Here is a 25,100-nt window from a genome sequence, read left to right as displayed (position 1 = left end):
TTGGCGCGATCTTCCCGCGCTTCTGCTGTCACTGAAAATAGGAACGTTACTACTTCCCGCATGTGAAAAGACTGTCTACTTAACTGAAACAGTAATAACTCTTTCTGTAATATACTTTAACGATTATTAAATTATTACAGACTTACAATGTTCAATGGCCAACCGCTGCGTGCATTCCAGAACAAGAGAAACCTAAGAGTGAATTCTTTGTCCTTGTACAATGATAAAAAATAAAATATTTTAATTCTAATTACGCAGAACTAAGAGGTTCTTTACTATTACACGATTTCTATGCCGATCTTATCGACATTATTCTTAACTTAATTTTAGTTCTTTTTTATTTACGCACGCCTCTGTCATAGTCTTTACGTGTAGTCAAAAATATTTCAGCCAGTAAAAATGTTCACCTTGTGTAATGTCATCACCATGTATCAGTAGAGGTACACCAGACATACTAAGGCTGCACTGAAGATCAGGCACTTTCAGGACAGTCTGGCTTGAGGATGAACCGGTCAGTTCGTAACTAGTCGCCAAACTATACGTTCTGCAACTGTGACAGATATGTACTGCACTCTTCATGAAATAAAAGCGTTTCTGATCCTACATCAACGCAATGTTCAAACTGCATTACAGGCTTCTTCTTTAACATTCATACACGTTTCGGTGAAGTTTCACAACCGTCAGAGGACCAGTTTAGTTTCTTAATATCGTATACTGTTGCTCATGTAGCCGTACCTGCAGTACGTCTGTCATCTTAAATTTTTAATTGTTTTCTCGTTGTCACGCTTCTGTGGCACTTTACTTGCTGACAAGTGCCGAATTACTGTTTACTAACCTCAGTTTCCGTCTGGCTATAAGCCAGAAAACTCATATGGTCAGACGTTCCGCTGCTTGTTTCTTGGATGGTAACTCACTCAGATGCACTGAAGATGGCTGTTTAAGCTGAAACTGGATATACAAGAATAACAAAAACCCATAGGATTGGGACTGATTTCTGCGTTCCTATCCTTCCTTAACTGTTTACTAATTATTCACTTCAACAGGTGGATATTTCCAAATAATGACACAATGCGTGTGAAGTTAGTATTTCACCGCTGTATTTAATGCTGGAAGAGATTTGGCACTGAAATTGAAGGAACAGTTAGGGAGTCTCCATCAGAACATCAGCAAGTGCTGAATATTTTGGTTTTCTATTACTCCGCTCAGCTATAACTAGGAACAGACAGTCAATATTTGGATTCTATTCTGGCTATATTTTGTATATTATCATTTAGCTGGAGTATTTCGTTTGCAGTTCAACGAGTGAATTCTGTTGTGAGCGATAGAGCTGATTGTAATTTTAGGTGTGGCCACGACGTGACTTCGAAGAAAGTTTGGTTTCCCTGCGAACATTCTCCTAGTCACTGGTAACATCCCCCACCCTCCCCTCCACCATCCCCAGTCCACTCACGCCATCCCCATCGAAGACTTCTGGCTGGACGCCACTTCTGAGAATTCTCATCAGTTCGCTCTACGCCCTGGATTCCTTAACGATCTTCTTCCACGAAAATAGCGCGGACTCTCCCGTTACTGTGATCTCCTCAATTTGTCATCGGTGGTGTGGAAAGACAGGGAGTGCTGCTGTGAAGTTCGACGCCAGTATAGATTGAATGGTAGTAGACTAGCGGAAGCGAGAGCAAAAATTCGGCGTGAAATTCTCGCGGATGATCCTATTAAGCAGGCAGCTGTAATAATAAACGAACCCAGGTTAATAAATCGATAAATAAATTCAAAGAATAGAAAAGATTCACCTAAAAAACAGTACTTTGTATATGTGATAATGATGTCTTGAAATCAAAATTTGTATTTTTCTACTCGATAGGAGACAGTTCTGTTCGATTTTTTATAAGAAAATTCATAAGAAAGTTTATAAGAAAGTTTCGAAGCAGCTTCCTTTATTGAGTCATCTCTTATGCCGTGACTGATCATAGAAAGGGGTGTAATACGTAATATGAACCAAGAGGGAACGACAAGAACGGGAGACAAGGAGAGAAGTCCTCTGCTTGATACGGGACAGGTTGGGGAAACGGAGGGGTGCGGTTTGCATTACCTCTCCTCAACTTGTCTGTCGAAGAAGCAATGAAGGAATTAACAGAATGGTTCAGAAATGGGATTAAAATTCTGTATGAAAGAATATCAATAGAGAGATTCGCTGATGACATTGTTGAAAGTGCGTAAGAGTGCAGGTCTCACTGAATCCAGTAAATAGTCTATGGGCATACAGTGAACGTTTTCACGACCGGCAAGAGTCAGCGAAACTATTAGCAGCTCTTGAATTGTCCAGTGCAGTTCTGGACGAAACGCGGAAATGGGAAAGTTCCATGGAACGCGACCATTCAACGGCAAGACTCACCAGCATCCAAGACTATGAGCAGGTTGAGTACAGTCTGAGGGCTAACCGAAGATGATTAAGGAGCATCAGAAAATATGTTACTGATAAAATTCGCATAAAGATAGAGGAGCATGTAACTGACGAAGAGAAGGCATTGTCTTATCTTGGAAGCAAAATAATGCATGACGGACGAAGGAAAGAGCATATAAAAAGGTGATTAAATACGAAGGAAGAGAGATAATTGAAGGCTAAAATGACTTTTCTGGTATCATACATAGGTGATGTTTAATATTATGTCGTGAAAATGAATAAAATAGTGAATCACATGGTAGTGTATGAGCTGGCTTCTCGCTATCACCACACCAGATGACGCACTGCATAGCGTGGGAACCATCGACCTGGACCCCTCCTCTCCTTGCGGCGCCTGCAGAGGCTGAAAGTGCTTTTATGACTGTACTAAATACTCGGTGACAGCGGTAGATCGTCATCGTTAACCAGAACGGCCACGGTTCGATACCCGGCCGGATCGGGGATTTTCGCCGTTCGGGGACTGCATGTTGTGTTGTTTCGTTCGTATCATCAGAAATGACATTCCACTGTTGAGATGGCTGTATGAGTACGTCCCAAAAGCCAGATGAAAAAAACTACATATTTCTGTGCCACGCGTAGCAGTGGCAATATAAAACTAACACTAGTCCCAGCAAACTTAGTAATGGCGTTTATTGATAATTACACCCTGCGACAACACGATGGTTATAGGGGTCTTACAGATATTCTGAATGTTTCTCTCAGTAAAAGCGTGTATTGTAACGCTAGCTCCCGTGTGCTGAAAAGGGCAAAGTTCTTAGTCATTTGTTGTAGCTCCACACATCCACTTTCACCCTGTAATAACTGCGAATTCACCGACAAATAGTTATGGAGCAACTATAATTAACCGTCCAGAAATAAACGACACATGCTCGACATAATCCTTCAGTGAATACTTTGTTGCCATATTAACAAGAAACATTTTACTGCAGAAAAGTCATAAAAAAATTTCAACAATGGAAATGCCTCATCTTCTACTATAACGTAAAGCGTTATTTCCGACTGATTTGGTGAACAAGGTGGGCAGCAATCTGCGGTTGTTTTCTGATGATGCTGTGGTGTGCAGTAAGGTGCCGAAGTTGAGTGACTGTAGGAAGATACAAGGCGACTTAGAAAAAATTTCTAATCATGAATGTCAACTAGCTCTAAATGTAGAAAAATGTAAATTAATGCTGATGAGTAGGAAGATCAAACATGTAATGTTTGGATACATTATTACTTTTGTCCCACTTGACACAGTCAAATCTTTTAAATATCTGGGTGTAACGCTGCAAAGCGATATCAAATGTGAGAACTGTGTTAGGAAGGCGAATGGTTGACTTCGGTTTATTGGAGAATTTTAGGAACGAGTAGTTCACATGTAAAGAAGACCGCATATAGGACGCTGGTACTACCTGTTCTTGAATACTGCTCAAGTGTTTGGGATCCGTACCAGTTCGAATTGAAGGACGACATCGAAGCAATTCAGGGGCGGGATGCTAGATTTGTTACCGGTAGGTTAGACATAATCCTTAAGTGAATAATTTGTTGCCATATTAACAAGAAACATGTAACTGCAGAAAAGTCATAAGAAATTTTTTCAACAATGGAAATGCCTCATCTTCTAGAAGATCTTCTAGAAGATGAGGCATTTCCATTGTTGAAATTTTTTTATGACTTTTCTGCAGTAACATGTTTGAAAATTTTTTTATGAATTTTCTGCAGTAACATGTTTCTTGTTAATATGGCAACAAACTATTCACTTAAGGATTATGTCGAGTTTGATGAAATAAAAGAAATTATTCAGATAGTGAAGGGAGATGAAAATTTAATAGTCATGGGTGACTGGAATTCGAGTGTAGGAAAAGGGAGAGAAGGAAACGTAGTAGGTGGATATGGATTGGGGCTAAGAAATGAAAGAGGAAACCGCCTGGTAGAATTTTGCACAGAGCACAACTTAGTCATAGCTAACACTTGGTTTAAGAATCATGAAAGAAGGTTGTATACATGGAAGAACCCTGGAGATACTAAAAGGTATCAGATAAATTATATAATGGTAAGACAGAGATTTAGGAACCAGGTTTTAAATTGTAAGACATTTCCAGGGGCAGATGTGGACTCTGACCACAATCTATTGGTTATGGCCTGTAGATTAAAACTGAAGAAACTGCAAAAAGGTGGGAATTTAAGGAGATGGGACCTCGATAAACTGAAAGAACCAGAGGTTGTACAGAGTTTCAGGGAGAGCATAAGGGAACAATTGTCAGGAATGGGGGAAAGAAATACAGTAGAAGAAGTATGGGTAGCTTTGAGGGATGAAGTAGTGAAGGCAGCAGAGGATAAAGTAGGTGAAAAGACGAGGGGTAGTAGAAATCCTTGGGTAACAGAAGAAATATTGAATTTAATTGATGAAAGGAGAAAATATAAAAATGCAATAAATGGAGCAGGCAAAAAGGAATACAAACGTCTCAAAAATGAGATTGACAGGAAGTGCAAAATGGCTAAGCAGGGATGGCTAGAGAACAAATGTAAGGATGTAGAGGCTCATCTCACTAGGGGTAAGATAGATACTGCCTACAGGAAAATTAAAGAGAACGTCAACAAAAGCAAAACTAAGATAACGGAATGTAGTCGAATTAAGTTGGGTGATGCTGAGGGAATTAGATTAGGAAATGAGACACTTAAAGTAGTAAAGGAGTTCTGCTATTTGGGGAGCAAAATAAGTGATGATGGTCGAAGTAGAGAGGATATAAAATGTAGACTGGCAATGGCAAGAAAAGCGTTTCTGAGGAAGTGAAATTTGTTAACATAGAGTATAGATTTAAGTGTCAGGAAGTCATTTCTGAAAGTATTTGTATGGAGTGTAGCCATGTATGGAAGTGAAACATGGACGATAAATAGTTTGGACAAGAATAGAATAGAAGCTTTCGAAATGTGGTGCTAAAGAAAAATGCTGAAGGTTAGATGGGTAGATCACATAACTAATGAGCAAGTATTGAATAGGATTGGGGAGAAGAGAAATTTGTGGCACAACTTGACCAGAAGAAGGGATCGATTGGTAGGACATGTTCTGAGGCAGCACAGGATAGAGTAGCATGGAGAGCTGCATCAAACCAGTCTCGGGACTGAAGATCACAACAACAACAACAGGTTCGAACAACACGCAAGTGTTACGGAAACGCTTTTCGAGAAACATTGTTGACAAAATTTAGAAAACCGACATATGAAACGGATTGCCGAACTATTCTGCTGCGCCAAATACATTGCGCGTAAGGACGACGACGATAAGGTACGAGAAATTTGGGGTCATTCGGAGTCATACAGATAGTCGTTTTTCCCTCGCTCTTTTTGCGAGTGGCACAGGAAAGTAAATGTCTAGTACTGGTACAGTGTACCCTCCGCCACGCACAGTACGGTGGCTTGCAGAATATCTGTGAAGATGAAGAACTGACCTTTCTTCCATTTGGTGCAAGTATTTGTGCTCGTACTTTCCTTGTTTTTTCACCTCATAACCTACTGGTAAAGACATTTTATCACCAATACGACCCACTGAGTCCACATGAACTGTAGAAAACTCGTAGTTCTTATCAGTTGTTGCTATAAGTACAGCTCAAAAATGATTTGTGTGGCTACGAAAGAGAAGAACCAGCTGTAACAGTGTAACATACTTCTTGTGTTGTGGTTCGTCTGGAAGGAAAGACTTGGCCATAAGAGATCGAACATCATTGGTAACGTTCATACATGTCAACATAATTCGTTGAATTCACAACTATTATAGTTGAAGATAATCGCGTTAACTAAATAGAAACTAGATAAAAACGTTGAATTTTGAGAATTTCAGAATAATGTAAAACCAAATAAAATTTAGAGTAACAAAACAGCTTTAATAGCTTCAATCATAATTTAAAAATAAATTACTAAGGCCCTCCAATGGAAGATTACATCAAATAACAGAAACAAACTCCCTGCTGCCCCATTACTGTGGAATGTAGCTTCAGTTATATGGTGTGATCAGGGGCAGCGTCACCCGGATGTCACCCCCCAAAAGCATCACGACGCCGTACCACACGGACAACATGGCCAGTACTGACATATCTTTAAGATATAGTGAACAATTTTAAACACAGGCAAAACTACAATAAAACAGTTTCAGTGAGATTTCGGCCGCAAATGGACAGGACAGTACAAAGACTTCGAAAGCCAACTAAAGCACAATTATTTGCTGGATGGTTTCCAGTCTCAGTCATCTTCTACAGTTTTTTCCCTCTACAGCTCACCCTAGTACCGTGGAAGTCAGTATCTGATGTCTTAACAGATGTCCTATCATTATGTCCTTTCTGCTTATCAGTGTTTTCCACATGTTCCTTTCCTCTGCGATTCAGTGCAGAACCTCCTCATTCCTTACTTATCAGTCCACCTAATTTTCGACATTCGTGTGCAGCACCACATCTCAAATGCTTCGATTCTCTTCTCTTTCGATTTTCCCACAGTTCATGCCACGCCAGAAGAACAAAGTGATTGACCGTTGCAAAACATTTTCGGGCAAACATCAGTCCAGCTTCCAAAGCGACCTCGCCTCTTACTAAGTTTTCTCTTCTTCCATAGGATGACTACAGCATTTATAAACATACTACGAAACATCAGTATGACCTCACTGTAAATTTGTTGTTGTAATGCCATTTAGCCTGAAGATGAGGTATTCCCTCGAAACATGTCGCTAAATGAATAAGTAATACAATAGTTGAAAAGTTTGTGACTGGTAACGGTAATTTAAAAACCATTACATATTTCTAACTTAATTTTGCAAATAAAAGTTTCCGTGGAGTCGAGGGAGACCGCATGAATACTTCGTGTCCTGTAATATTTTCTGAGTGCCACACTATGCTTGGAGTTGGATAAAACTCCTCTTCCGCTTCCTAAGACTGTCGGAGAGTTCAAAACGTCTTCCGAAATTTCCAAAGCATGATCGCTCTTCTGCTAAAGAGTACTGCGCACTCGAAGCATGTGGTATTACCTATCGACTGAAATTCAGATCGAGTAATTATTCCTCGCAGAACCTACACCTCTGCTTTTGACAAGCTAGGAATTGATCCCTAAGCCATGAACGTGCCCAACAACACAACAGTAAAACGGCCAGCGCAAAGATCTGGATCAGATAAGGACGACACCGTACACGAAATGCCAACTATTAATGAAACGTTCCGAATACACACTTAAAGTCTGTAATCGTCGCTGAAAAAAGAAAGACTGCGTGACTTGGGCACGTTGAGTCTTTCGTAAGAGTGGCCTTATGCGGGGCAGCTTTCTGTTCAGCCGAGCTTAATTTAGGTTACGACAATGGGCATTCTGCTTCTCGCGTGCGACAATGCTTTTTTCGCACCATTCAGCTATTCCATGTTTAGCTACGCTTTCTCTTTGTCAGGGCCAGCGACCAGTTTGAAATAAAAGCAGAGTAAAGAAAGTTGGAATATGCCCTGTTCTCCAGTAAACTATAAAGGTGTACGTAGACGCTTAATAAAGAGTTACGTTTTTTGAGAAGAGAAGTCTGTTGTGAACATGAGAGAAGCGAAGAAGAGCAAACGAAGAAATGTGAAAGTTATTTGCCTCAGGTAATTCTGCATACGTCTTTAACTTATTCACAAAATTAAAACAAAATTATGCTAGGGCGTCGTTTGCTTTCTTCGAAAGATCTTTCTATTGCGTTACCCGAACCATTCGACAAATATACGGAGATGACTTGGATGCAACAGCAAAGCTTCCCAGACGCGATTCGGTCACTGAGAAGCACTTAGGTATGAAGAATTGAGTCTAAAGTTTTGTCTACGACTAGAGCATTACAGAAAGAGCAGAAGCTCATGCCGGGCAAAAATAAGCAAGTAAACAGCTGCGTCTTTTTCGCGGGTGCAATCTAGTGTTTCAGGGAAACATGGAAAAGCTAATACTGGTGAAAGTTAGGATTTGAGCTCTACTGTTTTTGAATGAGTCCTCTCGCTGAATGATATCGAGGAATTTTGAATCCCTCACACCTCTAAAATCAGAATGTAGGTAGGCAGAAAACTATGTGAGTTACGTAGGTATGTGAAGATTACAGACTGAGTGAATTTAGACACTTTCTTAAGTGCAGGTGAGGACGGGCTGGGAAGAAAGTGGAGCGGTAGCAAGAAACACATGCATTTCATGTTTTTTGAGGTGTATGTGTACCGATGTAATTCCGATGGATAAATGAACATGCCGATAAAGATCCATCATATACTGAGCCCTTTGTGAACTACTACCTTTAATCTCGGCTGCGCCTGCGTAGGCCCTTGTACCTTTTACACCCATCCACTACTCCTCTGCATCATACACGTCCTTTCAACAACTCCCCCTCCTCCCTCCCCTCCCTGTGATTTTCCTTCCCCCTCTCTCACTCTGCATCACCTCCTCCCCCCTCTCTGTAGCCACTTATTCCTACCCCTCTGCCCATCTCCACCTCCCCCTGTCCACCTTCTATGTCACTCTACCCCAATGGGAACTACGTGATTCGTGCGTCCGCAGTACTTTTTTCCAGACAATAGATGCTATATGTAGACTGGTTGAATTCGACCCAGGGGTTTAGGAAGTGATATGGAAAATTATATATGTGTATCTACACTGAAGTGCCAAGGAAACTGGTACAGGTATGCATATTCAAATACAGTGATATGTAAACAGGAAGAATACGGCGCTGCAGTCGGCAACGCCTATATAAGACAAGTGTCTCGCGCAGTCGTTAGGCCGGTTACTGCTGCTACAATGACAGGTTACCAAGATTTAAGTGAGTTTGAACGTGGTGTTATAGTCGCCGCGCGAGCGATGGGACACAGCATCTACGAGGTAGCGATGAAGCGGGGATTTTCCCGTACGACTGTACCGTGAATATCAGGAATCAGGTAAAACATCAAATCTCGGAAGAAGATGGTGCAAGAATGGGACCAAAGACGACTGAAGAGAATCGTTCAACGTCACAGAAGAGCAGCCTTTCATAAAACTGCTACAGGTTTCAATGCTGGGTCATCGACTAGAAGTAGCGTGCGAACCATTCAACGAAACATCATCGGTATTGGCTTCCGGGGATGAAGGCCCTCTCGTGTACTCTTGATGACTGCACGACACAAAGTTTTACACCTAGCCTCGCCTGGGCCCGTCAACACCGAAACGTGTTTCCCGGTCGGACGAATCTCGTTTCAAATTGTATCGAGAGGATGGACGTTTACGGGTATGGAGACAACCTCATGAATCCAAGAGCCTTGCATGCCAGCTGGGGACTGTCCACCTGGCAGAGACTCTGTAAAGGTGTCAGGCGCATGCAGTTGGAGTGATATGGGACCCTGATACGTCTAGCTACGACTCTTGATGGGTGACGTGTACCTAAGCATCCTGGCTGATCACCTGCATCCATTCATGTGCATTGTGTATTCCTACGGAGTTGGGCAATTCCAGCAGGACAATGCGACAACCTACACGTCCAGAATTGCTGCAGAGTTTTGAGTTTAAACACTCTTCTGAGTTTAAACACTCCCACTGGCCACCAACTCCACAGATATGAACATTATTGAGCGTATCTGGTATGCCTTGCAACGTGCTGCTCAGAAGAGATCTCCATCCTTTCATACTCTTACCGATTTATGGACAACCCTGAGGATTCATGGTATCATTTCCCACCAGCACTACTTCAGACATTAGCAGAGTCCATGCCACGTCGTGTTGCGACACTTATGCGTGTTCGAGAGGGCCATACACGATATTACGTGGGAGTACCAGTTTCTTTGGTTTTCCAGTGTAGGAGCGTGCATAACATGCATATAAAACGTTCAAAAGACTGCTAAAAGGTGAATGTTGTTGAGCACATGTTACTATTCTCACTATTACCAGCGTTTGGCAAGGGGCTACTTCAAACCAATGTAAGTGATATTCTGTCCTTGGCGGATTGAGTGAGGGATGAACAATTATCTTTCAGCCTTTTCCCGCGCCTTAAACTCTCTTGCCCTACGCCGTATGTACGCCTAGGATTCCCATTTAACTTCCCGAGAATTTCTGTTATACTTTCAAACGACCAATATTGTCCTGTTACGATTCTAGCAGTGCCTCTGAATTCCTTCGATGTTCAGTGTTACGATTACTTGATGCTAACTCTAAACGCATGATTAATGCTACAGAATTAGCCGCACTAGCGTCTTGAATGCGAGTTCCTCTACTTATGCACGATGTTTTCAAGAACTCTTCCAACAGATGTAAGTACTCCGTTCGTCCTCCTTTATACTAATTTCACTTTTCCGCTCAATTTCAAATGGCTACTTAGTATACTTATACGAAGCGCATTCAGAAAATAAGATCCGATCGGTTGCGAAATGGAAACCACAGTGAAAATCAAAAGTGTTTCATTTGCAATAGTTAGCCACAGATTCCAGCAACGTCCCTACATAGTCGCTACTCCGTCTGAGACATTTGTCGTAACGTTTACCAACTTCCCAATACCCTCGACATAGAAGGCAGCCATCTGCACTTTCCACCGATTCTCTGCGCTGATTTGCACTTCGTTGTCTGTGACAAAACGTTGACTTCATAGCCAGCAGTTCATGTCAGCAGAGATGAAAATCAAAACACTTCCCATTGAAACTCTGCAGGGGCGTCTTCATTGCCCCTGCAGAGTGGAGCCGAGAACTGTTATGAAGAAGGAAATGCTTGACAGTTACGTTGTGGGGACTGCATCAAATCAGGCGAAATGACTTACGGGCACTCATAATTGGTGGAATACACTGTTTTCTAGGCTACTTTACGTGCTCACTGTGCACTCAGAACTGAAAAGACAGACGTGACGTGATCAATGGGCATACTAGAGATACTGTCTAACACACCTGTATGCGAAACTTTATCAGATTTTCACTGTAGATTCCATTTCGCGATCGATCGGACCTTAGTTTCGTAATAGGCCTCGTGCGTAGTGACGTGCTCAAAGAGTTCACCACTAATCTTGCATTCTGATACTATCGATTACTTTCTCTATGTTACGGGCAATATCTTGCATTTATCTGTATTCAAGAAGAGGTGCCATTCATTAGGCCACATAGGAAATTATGTCCAAGCATTTCTTCTTCAGGATTGTGGAACGACGAAACTTTTCCCTACACACAGCATCGTCAGCTGTTACTCTTTGATAAATTGTTTGTATACAGAATGTTTGTCTTAACTTGAGACAACTGAATATCTCAAAAACGAATCATTGTACGAAAAAGTGTTCCAGTTGAGAAGTTAATAAAAGGGACATATGACAATGCTGCAACTGGCCACTTCCTAGCCACCTCTCCTGCGTAGGCAGAGTCAACTTCCCATTTGCACGTGGGGACCCCCCCCCCTCCCCATTTTATTGCGTATTTCGAATTCTACGCCAAAAAATAGCTACGGTTTACTCAAACTATTGTTTTCCTTTCGTGGTAGACGGCGCTGTGTTCGACAAATATTACAGGTACCACTTTTCCAATTAAGAACCTAAGCATTTGAGTCTGAATTTCTTTGTGCTCTAACGGTTCATAATTATGCTCTAAATTTAATTAGTGCTACACTCTACAATACAATATTGTTAGCCGTTTCACAGCCTGCTGAGAAACTACGTTTAGTGTGATTGAGAAACAACGACGTCGAAGTAAAAGTTTTCTATTCCATCATGATGATTGATATCGATGAGCCCCCTTGCCTCTCACCACTGGAGTGCTTGGTTTCGGTGGGTATCCAAGGCAGTGTGCCTACCACTATCACGTTGTGGACATGTCATCTCATTACAACGGCTGTGGTTTGCATTCCGCCGGTAGACGCATAGAGGCCAGCGCGAGAGTTACCACTGTTGGCTGGAAACACACACCCAGACCACGCACCCTCGTCACGCGGTTCGGGGGCTGCCACTGAAATCTAGCATTCCAGTGATTCGGGGACACACCATAGTCAACCCCGTAAGTAACAGAAAACTACGTCAGCATAAAAGCTGTTTATTTGCCGGAAATGTCAGTGTCTAGCCATATTATTTGTTCTCTTCAATCAGATTTTCAAGACTGAAGTAACGTCTGAATATCAGCATTAATCGTTGGAGCTCAGTGCTTTACATTTACATCGTAAATGAAATGAAGAATCAAATCCGTTGGGTCTTAATTGCAAAAGCAGGTACACTTTATATTCGTCGATTACAGCGCAACTTACCACGAATGTAAGACAATAGTTTGAGTAAACAGTACGTATTTGTTATGTAGAACCAGAAAATGCAATAAAAATGGGAGGTTCTCATTTGAAAATACCACGTTGGCCCTGCCCTGGCCAGTTGGAGAACAGAGAGATGTCGCCTCTACTAATACTAAGTTTTCAGCTAAAACCTTTTCTACTACGGTGCGTTGTTTTCGAGGTATTTAGTTGTCTCGAATTTAAAAAATAAAAATATACCCTGTATATTGAGAACATTACAATTACCATTACAATTTCTTGTGACACACCTTATTTTACTTAATATCCATTAGAACATAACTTGATGCCATAATCTATGGGGGACGGCACGGAAGCTGAGCGTGTCCGTTCGGAGAGGTAGCTGGCCTCTGTAAAGAAAACGCTGAATGAACTATTCAACTATGAACTTGAAAGGGTGTCATGTGATATTCTCCCAGGCCAAATGTCGAGAAAAATGAAGAAAAAAATGATAAAAAGGAGAAAATAAACAGTAGCGTCTTTTGCCTAAGAATCAAATCGTCCTGAATTCCATTTCGAACCGCACCACTGTTTAAATTTTGAATAAAAATAATAAGCAATAGGCGGACGAAGACTTCCGACATAGGAAGTCACCAACGTTCTGCCAACGGCCTTGACCAAGAGCGTGAAGGAGTGAACATAGGTTCAACGCACTCGCTTGCCCTTGTTGTGGGAAAGTGCCCCTAAAAGGCGGAAGATTCAGCAACGATCAACAGCATGAGGTTGCAGAAGGCAATGGAAACCACTCCATTGAAACACGTAATGTGTACCAAGAGGACATGCACCTTATAATTGAAAGAAGTGCCATGATCATCTCTCTACTAGTCATCCATTCGGATCTCCGAGAGTGGAAAGGGCAATGTTCTACGAGTCGAGGCAAAGAATTCAGAAATATGAAGATGGTGAGGAAGCTAGAAAATTTGAGAACGGAAATGCTGAAACCCAATCTAAATGTAGTGAAGCACAGGCTAATACCAACAACAGCAAGGAATGATATAACGGAATAGGTAGGTAGGGCAGAGAGTAAGAAACTGTGAATAGTTCATTGACACGATTGTTCTCATCAGAATCGACAGCAAATTAGCACCAACAGCAGCTTGTGAGTTAACGAACATTGCGCTCTCATTTAAATACATGGCGGAAAGAGTCAGCCTACAGAAATTGTGAAACAAACCCTGTCGTCCAGGACCGCGTACCGCAAAGGGCGCACATTCAACACGAGATGGGGAAACGCGGAGGAGTCTATTTTCTATTGAGGCCTAAGCATTGTAGTGTGCGAGTGAGACAAACCAGAACCTACGTCGTACTGGAACCCAGTAGAAGCCTTTTGTGAACAAGGAGACGTAACAGTGTTAAATATGGCGGACATAAAATCGGCCATAAAGTGAAACATTCATGAAAACTATTTAATTCTGTAGTAACTCACGCAACGGAGTAACGGTAATTTTCATCTACCATCCTTCATAAATTTTCATGGTCATCCCCATAAAATTTGAATATTGATCATATCTATAACAGTTTAGGATTTACTGTTAAAGTAAAATTAACAATTTTTGTAAAAAAGACCTGAATGCTAAAATGTGAACGATTTGGTCGATCTTAACGATCGTCATTTCATATAGGAGCGCATCACTAAAATGACAAACGTTGTTAATATCAACTCTCTAACTTTATTTGTTTAGAAGATACAGTAAATTTAAATTATAAGTAATTTTCACTGAAGAATCAGATCATCATTTCCTCCGGACAAAACACATTGAACGATGACAGAAACACCTTATTGAATCATTACATTCGTGCAAGGCTGCTGGCCGTGACATTAAAAGTTAAGAAGGAAATTGTATTGGTTTAATGTAAAAGAATTTAACGTTTATTATGTAATGGATATTATTGTTACTTTATTTAGAACGTGAAAGTGGTCAAGCTTTGATATTTAAAGATGTTGAAACGTAAAGTAATGTAGAATAAGCTGTAGCTAATCAGATGGAAGGCTTCAGGAAAGAGAACTGCGGTAGTCAGTTAAGCGAAGATGTTCGGCGAGTAGGAAACGCGGTCGGAGACGGGCAGAGGGCAGTGCTGGTCGAGACACCAAAGCGGACAGTTCGGCGGCAGACACCAAAGGGTACAGTGCTGGCGCAGACGCGGAAGCGGATGGTCGGTCTTTAGGCAGCTAGGAAGTGAAAGACTTAAAAAATTTTGCGCTGTGTGGTATCACGGGACTTAGCCTCTGAGCGGTGAGCAGCCGCGCGCCTGGTGTGAACTCTAACGTTCCGCGTACATAACTTGTATTTCGCGATGAGATGGTGAATGATCCTACTGCGTCAAATGCATATGCCCTCGAGTGTAACAGAAACTCTAAATACGACCACTTTCGCAATTAGTTTACTTTCCCAATAAACATTATTCTAACCAAATCGCAACTGTGTGGCCTACATCATTTATGGATCGTTAACTTTGTTCCCGATATTATTATTACTGTTATTGTATGCTGTGTTATCTTTATGTTTAACAAACTTGTCATCACCCAGACAATTTAACCAAAGGGTCACAAGTGTCTAATTTAGGGCGTGTAATGCGACACGTGCGGTTCAACCCCTAGACGAGTTTGAGTCAAGACATTTCGACGGAGAGGAAACGCATGTGAGCTCAAACATCTTTTGGATGTTAATTCGCAAGGTGTACATGCCGAGGTCGAAGGCAGAAGATTAAGTAATCGAAAAAGTATATAGGAACGCTGAAAGGGCAGTTCAGTACGTAAAGAGGGCGAAAATCTAATAGTCATGGGGGACTGGAGTGCGATTGTAGGGGAAGGTGTAGTGGAGAGGGCTACGAGAGAATGTGAGCTTGATAGAAGAAACGAGAGAGAGAGGATCAAGACGAATTTCCTCATATAAATTTCGGCACGTAATAGCGAATACTCTGCTGAAGAATCACAAGAAGAGGACGTTTACTTGGAAAAGGCAGGGGGATGAGGGAACATTTCAGTTAGATTACATAATGGTCAGGCAGAGATCGGCAACAGGAGAAATATTTCGGTTGATCGATGAAAGAAGGACGTACAAAAAACTACTCAGGGAAATTCAAGAACCAAGAAACATAAGTCACATAGGGATGAAACAAGTAGAAGTGCACTAGGCTAAGGCGAAATGGCTACATAAAAAATCTGGAGAAATCTAAAAAGAAACTGTCGTCGGAGAGACTGACTCACCATATAGAAAAATCAAAACAACATTCGATGAAATTAAAAACAAGAGCTATAACATTAAGAGTGCAATAGGATTTCGACCGTTAAATGCAGAGGAGAAAGTGGACATAGTACATTGAAGGTCTCTATGAGGGGGGAAGACACGTCTGATGACGTGGTAGAAGAAACGGGAGTCGATATAGAAGAGATAGGGGATCTAGCATTATGGACATAATTTAAAAGAGCTTTGGCAGGCTTAAAATCAAGTAAGTCAAAAGCGATAGATAACATTCTAAAATTATTGATAGAAGTGGCAACAAAACGGCTATTCACGTTGGTGTGTAGACCATATGAATCTGGTGATATACCATCTTATTTTCGGAAAAACGTCTTCCACGGAATTCCGAAGATTGCAAGAGCCGACAAGTGCGAGAATTATAGCACAATCAGCTTAAAATCTCATGCATCCAAGTTGCTGACAAGACTAAGAAGAATGCAAGAGAACGTTGAGGGTCTGTTAGATGACCAACAGTTAAAGGGACCTGTGAGGTACTTCTGACATTGCGGCTGATAATGGAAGCAACAAATGGGGTAAGATGTTAGGAATTATAAGGAAAAGAGGAAAATGAAGATGAACTACAGGATCTGTTGAATGGAATGAATAGCCTAATGGGTACAGAATACAGATTGAGAGTGGGTCGAAGAAGAACGAAAGTAATCAGAAGTAGCAGTTACGACAATAGCGAGAAACTTAGCATCATCAGAATTGGGAATCATGATGTAGACGATGTTAAAAAATTCTGCTACCTAGTGAGTAAAACAAGCCATGATTAGCATTGGCAAAAAGGTGATTCCTGGCCAAAAGAACTCTACTAGTATCAAACGTGTGCCTTAATGAGGATGTTAAAAAATTCTGCTACCTAGGCAGCAAAACAAGCCATGATTATCATTGGCAAAAAGGTAATTCCTGGCCAAAAGAACTCTACTAGTATCAAACGTGTGCCTTAATCTGAGAAATAAATTTCTGAGAGTGTAGATTTGGAGCACAGCATTGGAGGTAGTGAAACATGGACTCTGGGAAAAGCGGAACAGAAGAGAATAGAAGAATTTGAGATGCGGTTCTACAGAATAATACAGAGAATTAGGTGGACTGATAAAGTAAGTAATGAAGAGGTTCTCCTCAGAATCGCCGAGGAAAGGGGTACATGGAAAACAGTGACAAGATGAAGGAAACAGGATGGTAAGACATTTATTAAGACATCTGGGAACAAGTTCCGGGGTACTAGAGAGAGCTGTAGAGGGTAAAAACAGTAGAGGAAAATAGAGTTTGGGGTACATCTGCCAAATAACTGAAGTCGTAGGCTGCAAGTGCTATTCTCAAGTGATGAGAGAGGAATTTGTGCCACACCACATCAAACCAGTCAGGAGATTGATGACTAAAAAGAAAAAAATGATCGTCGTCCCATACAGCGTACTGGTTTTTATTTGCGAAATAAATTTCTGTGTAGATACTCGTCCGCAGCTCGTGGTCTAGTGGCTAGCGTTGCTGTCTTTGGATCACGTGGTCCCGTGTTCGATACCCGGCTCCGTCGGATATTTTCTCCGGCAGGGGACTGGGTGTTTGAGTTGTCCTCATCTTCTCATGCACATTCAGGAAGTGGTGAGACTGGAAATGGTAAGATTTGGAACTTGCACAGGCGCCGATTATCATGATGTTGAGCGCCCCACAAACCATCGTCATCCGAAGATACTGAGTATGATCGTAGTTTGCTTGGTATGGTTTTTCCTCACAATCGGCGAACTTGTAAGATGATCTAAGATCATACAGCATTCGTCCGTCAGCGATATTGGTTTGTAATTCTCTGCATTCGACGTATCACTCTTCTCGTAAACAGAAGTGACTAGCGCTCTGTTCCAGGTACGCGTCGTTATTCGCTGCGCAAGAGATTCGCGGTAAACATGAGCTATGAAAGGAGCTAATAGTGCAGCTTATTCAATGGAATATCTAACTGTAAATCCTTCAGTGCCTGCAGGCTTGTTTTCTTTAAGCACTGTAATAACAGTTTTTCAATGTGGATGTCCAACATAAAGGCCGCCTCACACAGCCAAGAAAAGTTTCTTCTGTACCACTTACCGTTATAAAGCAGGATATGGAGTAGCTGCTTTCGAAGACTGGCTGGAAGCCGATCTCGCCGCATATTTAAGTACTCATACAAGTGTTGCAAAGACACTCTGCGTCTCTCAGTGACTGTTATGAGTACTACATAATCAGCCGCCTAAGACGTCCGCCATTCTCGGAAAGTGACTTGCAGGTTTTTATGTAGGCAGGAAACAACTGCGGGGAATTTCCTAACTGCTGTGCGCAGCTCACTCTGAACACCAGCTGAGAGTCCACTGAGATACAGCCGCCGAAGCGGCTATCAAGAGGAAACTAAAACTGACGATTGAAATCCCCCTCCCAGAAAGCAGAAATCATTTACTGTCTTTAAAATAAGCCATCGCTGCAAAATACTAACACGAATTCTATACAGACGAATGTAAAAACTACTAGAAGCCGACCTCGGGGAAGATCAGTTTGGATTCCGTAGAAATACTGGAACACATGAGGCAATACTGACCTTACGACTTATCTTAGAAGAAAGATTAAGGAAAGGTAAACCCACGTTTCTAGCATTTGTAGACTTAGAGAAAGCTTTTGACAATGTTGACAGGAATACTCTCTTTCAAATTATGAAGGTGACAGGGGTAAAATACAGGGAGCGAAAGGCTATTTACAATTTGTACAGAAGCCAGATGGCAGTTATAAGAGTCGAGGAGCATGAAAGGGAAGCAGTGATTGGGAAGGGAGTAAGACAGGGTTGCAGCCTCTCCCCGATGTTATTCAATCTGTATATCGAGCAAGCAGTAAAGGAAACAACAGAAAAATTCGGAGTAGGTATTAAAATCCATGGAGAAGAAATAAAGTAGTAAAGGAGTTTTGCTATTTGGGGACCAAAATAACTGTTGATGGCCGAAGTAGAGAGGATATAAAATGTAGACTGGCAATGGCAAGAAAAGCGTTTCTGAAGAAGAGAAATTTGTTAACATCGAGTATAGATTTAAGTGTCAGGAAATCTTTTCTGAAAGTATTTGTATGGAGTGTAGCCATGTATGGAAGTGAAACGTGGACAATAAATAGTTTAGACAAGAAGAGAATAGAAGCTTTCGAAATGTGGTGCTACAGAAGAATGCTGAAGATTAGATGGGTAGATCACATAACTAATGAGGCAGTATTGAATAGGATTAGGGAGAAGAGAAGTTTGTGGCACAACTTGACTAGAAGAAGGGATCGGTTGGTAGGACATGTTCTGAGGCATCAAGGGATCATCAATTTAGTATTGTAGGGCAGCGTGGAGGGTAAAAGTCGTATAGGGAGACCAAGAGATGAATACACTAAGCAGATTCAGAAGGATGTAGGTTGCAGTAGGTACTGGGAGATGAAGAAGTTTGCACAAGATAGAGTCGCATGGAGAGCTGCATCAAACCAGTCTCAGGACTGAAGACCACAACAACAACAACAAAAGAACATTATAAAATAAATTTTATATAATAATAAAGATATGAGAGAGTCTCATTAGTCCAATATTGTGTTTAACTAGCCTCTCATGGTACAAAGAATGCATTTGCAGTTTTGGGACGTAACGTCCTGTACTGCCCTGCTAATAAAGCATGAACGAAAACATTTTTCTGTCCACATCTTCATCTATATTCCACAATCCACCTTACTATGTGTGACGTAAGTTACTTCCACTACCACTATCTTGTTTCCCCCTCCCCAACTCTATCACCCGAATCCCTCTCCAGGGTCAGGGATTTTCTCTGCTTCGTGATGGCTACGTGTTGTGTGACGTCCTTAGGTTAGTTAGGTTTAAGTAGTTCTGAGTTCTAGGGGACTGATGACCATAGATGTTAAGTCCCATAGTGCTCAGAGCCATTTGAACCATTTTTGAATCCCTCTCCAGCACCCTTTCCTAGTTCTGTGCGCGAACTGAGCTCTAGAATTTCTGACGTTAGAAACAGTATCATGTCTGATCTTAGTTGGAACCTAACTTGTTGGACTATAATCAGCACTATTTTTCTCCTGTTGCTTCTGCTTCCGTTGCGCGTACTACACTGAAGCGCCAAAGAAACTGGTATAGGCATGCGTATTCAAATACAGAGATATGCAAACATGCAGAATATGGCGCTGAGGTCGGCAACGACTATATTAGACGACAATGTCTGGCGCAGTTGTTAGATCGGTTACTGCTCCTAAAATTGCAAGATTTAAGTGAGATTGAACGTGGTGTTATAATCGAGGCACCAGCGATGGGACACATCATCTCATCGGTAGCGATTTTCCCGTACGACCATTTCACGATCGTACTGTGCATATCAGGAATCCGGTAAAACATCAGATCTCCGACATCACTGCGGCCGGAAAAAAAATGCTGCAGAAACGGGGCCAACGACAACTGAAGACAACCCTTCCTGAAAATGTTCGCCCATCCACAAGTAAAATCACTCACTCCTTTGACAAAATGTCGTTTTTCCCATCAACAAGTGTCAGCGTGCGAAGCATTCAACCAAATATCATCGATATTGTTGATGACTAGAAACATGTTGCTTGTGTAAGTAGGCTGTTTAGGTTTTTTTATTGGTAACGCCGCCGCCACGTAGCGCTCTGTATGAAAATCACAGGCTGTGCCGTGTGCAGTCTGCGGCTGGTTTGCATTGTGGTCTGCCATTGTAGTGTTGGGCAGCGGCAGCTGGATGCTAACAGCGCGTAGCGTTCGTTGCGCGGTTTGAGTTGAGCCGCCAGCAGTGGTGGATGTCGGGAGAGAGATGGCGGAGTTTTGAAATTTGTAAGAATGGATGTCATGAACTGATATATATATATATATATATATATATATATATATATATATATATATATATATTATGACTATTAAGGTAAATACATTGTTTGTTCTCTATTAAAATCTTTCATTCGCTAACTATGCCTATCAGTAGTTAGTGCTTTCAGTAGTTTGAATCTTTTATTTAGCTGGCAGTAGTGGCGCTCGCTGTTGCAGTAGTTCGAGTAACCAAGATTTTTGTTCCATTGTGTCTAACTTTTGAAGCTTTTGATGTGTTCGTCTCTGATTTTGTTCCATTGTGTCTAACTTTTGAAGATTTTGTTCAATTGTGTCTAACTTTTGAAGATTTTGTTCAATTGTGTCTAACTTTTGAAGCTTTTGATGTTTGTCTCTGATTTTGTTCCATTGTGTCTAACGTTTGAAGCTTTTCTACCATTTGTTGCATTAATTGTAATAACAATTCACTGGTGTCTGAAACATGTTCCTCAGTGCTATTCGGCAATGTATTTGAACCGGCAATATTCGCAGTTTCAAAAGCACAAAATGTGTCTTGACTTATTTGAGAAAACGGTGAGGACGCAAAACCTGAATCTACAGTATTTGCAAGATTGTGTCCTGTCATTTCGGATTCCTGACGCGAGCTGTTGCCGACCGATCGATCGATAATGCTTCCCTGCTCACTAATTGTTTCACTATCTACACCATTGTTTGCAGCACGCTCCATTTCCCTATGCGCTATTACCATATTACTACTTTGAACAGTAGTTAATTCATTACTCAGTGGCGCTAACACACTGCTTTCGTCTTCACTATCATTTCTCAGTTTACTTTGGAGCATAGTATTACGTTTTTAACACTCCATTATTGTCACAATATTTCACACGATAACAGAGAAAAGCACAATTTGAAGAGCAAAAATAAGAGAACACATTAACGTAGCACTGAAAATAATATCTCGTTAATTGCAAGCGCAGCTGCGAAATACTTGCTGCAAATCTACATGCATGCCACAACTGTTTTACTGTACAACAATGAAAAACTACAACTACAAACGAAAATCTCTCTATAATTACGCGCTAGCAATAAACAAAAGCTACACTAATTACACAAACTACAAGAAAAAAATCAGAAGATTCCAGTGAGGTATCCTCGGCTAAGGGTCGACATATGAAACGTCCCCTTAGAACAATTATACACGAATGTGCTTAAACTGACACACAATATTTTTTAGCGCAACGCAATCTGACTTTCAAAAGTCCCTACAAAAGAATGGCCCTGACTAACATTAACCTATACGTTTCACAAATCGCTTACCTCACAAAAATCTTGGTTACTCGAACTACTGCAATACAGCGAGCGCCACTACTGCCAGCTAAATAAAAGATTCAAACTACTGAAGGCACTAACTACTGATAGGCATAGTTAGCGAATGAAAGATTTTAATAGAGAACAAACAATGTATTTACCTTAATAGTCATAATATATATAGCAGTTCATGACACCAATTCTTACAAATTTCAAAACTCCGCCATCTCTCTCCCCACGTCGACCAGTGCTGGCGGCTCACCTCCAACTGCTCAACGCTACGCGCTGTTAGCATCCAGCTGCCGCTGCCCAACACTACAATGGCAGACCACAATGCAAACCAGCCGCAGACTGCACACGGCACAGCCTGTGATTTTCATACAGAGCGCTACGTGGCGGCGGCGTTACCAATAAAAAAACCTAAACAGCCTACTTACATTGGTCAGACAAATCTCCTTTCACATTGTATCGAGCAGATGGATGTGTATGGTAACAGACACAAACTCTTGAATCCACGGATGCCGCATATCAACAGCGGATTGTTCAAGCTGGTGGAGGCGCTGTAATGGTGTAGGGTGTGAGCAGTTGGACTGATATTGAGCGCCTTATACGTCTAAATACGTGTAAATACGATTCTGACAGGTCACATTTTCGTAAGGATCGAGTCTCACCACCTGCATCCATTCATGTCCATGTGGGCAATCCAGCAATGCGAAAACCCAGCGTGCGGGATTAGCTGAGCGGTCTAAGGCTCTGCAGCCATGGACTGTGCGGTTGGTCCCGGCGAAGGTTTGAGTCCTCCCTCAGGCATGGCTGTGTGTGTTTGTCCTTAGGATGCCTTAGGTTAAGTAGTGTGTAAGCTTAGGGACTGATGACCTTAGCAGTTAAGTCCCACAAGATTTCACACACATTTGAACACTCATTTGACAAGACAGTCAGTGTCTTCATGGAAAAATTTTTGCCATTGTCTACTGAACCCCGATTACATCCATCTGTGCACGTCGTCGTCCGAAACAAATCTACGACCACGTATGTTTTTCTTCAGGGCTCCAAAAATACACACAGCAAACAAATGTTTTGCATCACCTCGGTCACGAGAATTCCGGAACCTGTACAGAAAATTGGAATAAAGATCAACATAAACATCATTTCCGCCCTTTTTATTGCTCATGAAAACCACACATTGCATGTTGTACCACCATACTGTGAGACCTTCAGAGGTGGTGGTCCAGATTCCTGCACACACCGGTAGCTCTAATACCCAGTAGCACGTCCTCTTGCACTGATGTATGCCTGTATTCGTCGTTTGATACTATCCACGAATTCATCAAGGCACTTGTTCCTCCTCAACGGTGATTCGGCGTAGATCCCTCAGAATGGTTGGTGGGTCACGTCGTCCATAAACAGCGCTTGTTAATCTTTCCTACGCATTTTAAATAGGGTCCATGTCTGGAGAGCATGCTGGCCACTCTAGTCGAACGATGTCGTTATCCTGGAGGAACTCATTCACAAGATGTGCACGATGGAGGCGTGAATTTTCGTCCATGAAGTCGAATGCCTCGCCAAAAGCTGCCGATATAGTTGCACAGTTGGTCGGAGGACGGCATTCACGCATCGTACAACCGTTGTGGCGCTTTCCATGACCACCAGTCAGCCCCACATAATGCCACCCCAAAACAGCAGGGAACCTCCACCTTGCTGCACTCGCTGGACAGTGTGTCTAAGGCGTTCAACCTGACTGGATTGCCTCCAAACACGTCTCCGACGATTGTCTGGTTGACGGAATATGCGACACTCTTCGCTAAAGAGTACGTGATGCCAATCCTGAGCGGTCCATTCGGCATGTTGTTGGGCCCATCTGTACCGCGCTGCAAGGTGTCGTGGTTGCAAAGATGGACCTCGCTATGGACGACAGAAATGAAGTTGCGCATCATGCACCCTATTGCGCACAGTCTGAGTCGTAACACGACGTCCTGTGGCTGCACGAAAAGCATAGTTCAACATGGTGGCGTTGCTGTCTCCGTTCCTCCGAGCCATAATCCGTGGGTAGCGACCAACCCCTGCAGTAATAGCCCTTGGGCGGCCTGAGTGAGGCATGTCATCGACAGTTCCTGTCTCTCTGTGTCTCCTTCACGTCTGTACAACATCGATTTGGTTCACTCCGAGACGCCTGGACATTTCCCTTATTGAGAGCACTTCCTGGCACGATGTAACAATGCGGACGATATCGAACCGCGTTATTGACCGTCTAGGCATGGTTGAACTACAGAAAACACCAGCCTTGCACCTCTCTCCTTGTGGAATGACAGGAACTGATAGCCTGTCGGACCACTTCAGTATAATAGGCACTGCTCATGAATTCTTGTTTACATCTTTGGGCGGGTTTGGTGACTTCTCTGAACAGCCAAAGGGACTGTGTCTGTGATACAACATCCACAGTCAAAGTCTGTCTTCAGGGGTTCTAGGAACCGGGGTGCTGCAAAACGTTTTTTGATGTGTGGATTAAAGTCACACGGGGACAGATCGAGACTCTATGGAGGAGGCTTGTGGGCTTCCCAGTGATATTTCTGCAGTGAATTCGAAACAATGTCGGCAACATGCGGGCCGACCCACGCTGCAGAAGTTTCGCTGGGCGGCCATTCTCCACACAGACCAGACCTGTCCCAAGTGACTGCCATATTTTTGGAGCCCTGAAGACATATATTTATTGCCGTTGATTTACTTCGGAAGGAGAGGTGCACGCCTGGGTACAACCATCGTTCCGTAAGAAACCACAAACATTTTTTTTCTTGAAGGCATTGACGGTCTTCTCTCACAATGGGATAAATGTATTTACAGTTATGGCGATATTTTGAAATAGTAAACATTTTACTCACTTTTTTTACCAGGTGAAGACGCAGAAGGCAATGTAAATCACTGCATTAAAGACACATAACGTGTATCCACATGACATGTGGCCTGTAATTGAAAAAGTGTCATGATGATCTCTCCATTGGCAAAAGACTCCTCAATAGCCCCATTGGGGTCTGTGGGAGGGAACTGCCGAAGGGGA

Source organism: Schistocerca gregaria, chromosome 2 (assembly GCF_023897955.1).
Source record: "Schistocerca gregaria isolate iqSchGreg1 chromosome 2, iqSchGreg1.2, whole genome shotgun sequence".
Taxonomy (NCBI): Eukaryota; Metazoa; Arthropoda; class Insecta; order Orthoptera; family Acrididae; genus Schistocerca; species Schistocerca gregaria.
Note: the sequence above shows the minus strand (reverse complement) of the source record.